Raw genomic sequence first — 539 nt, forward strand, 5'->3', positions numbered from 1 at the left:
CATGGGTGGTTTCCAAGATATGAAAATCCCAAATTTTCATAGAGTTTCTTTTTAAAAGAAAAAGATTAAACTCCCAAAATAATTTGAGAGGGAACCAACAGAGAAGAAGTTTCAAAAGATCAAACACTATAGTTTGAAGAAAAATAAAATCCTTGCCAAAGAAAAGGAAGTTTTTAAGAGGAAGGATTTCTGGAAAAGAAATTTTAAATGCCCTCTTTTAAAAAAATCCAACAAAGTTTTTGATGAAAACCAATTAAAATTTTTGGAGTGTCACAGCCAGGCACGAGCCGGTGGCGACAAGACCAGCGGGGGTGCAACCACTGTGCACTCTCCGCCCCGAAGGCCAAGATCGCCGACTCGCCGGATCCACCTCGACAGTGACTCCACCGCGTCATCAGATCCACGAGCTCGTCGCGATCAGCGCCAAGTTCTTCACGAACGACAGCAAGAAGACGCTCGTACTCGCATCGAGCGCCGAAGAGAAGCGCGACGTCAATCGGACCAGCGCGCTGGGCCCTCTGTCGACATGCATGCGCCAG

The sequence above is a fragment of the Triticum urartu genome, chromosome 2, assembly GCF_003073215.2.
Source record: "Triticum urartu cultivar G1812 chromosome 2, Tu2.1, whole genome shotgun sequence".
In the NCBI taxonomy this organism is placed as follows: Eukaryota; Viridiplantae; Streptophyta; class Magnoliopsida; order Poales; family Poaceae; genus Triticum; species Triticum urartu.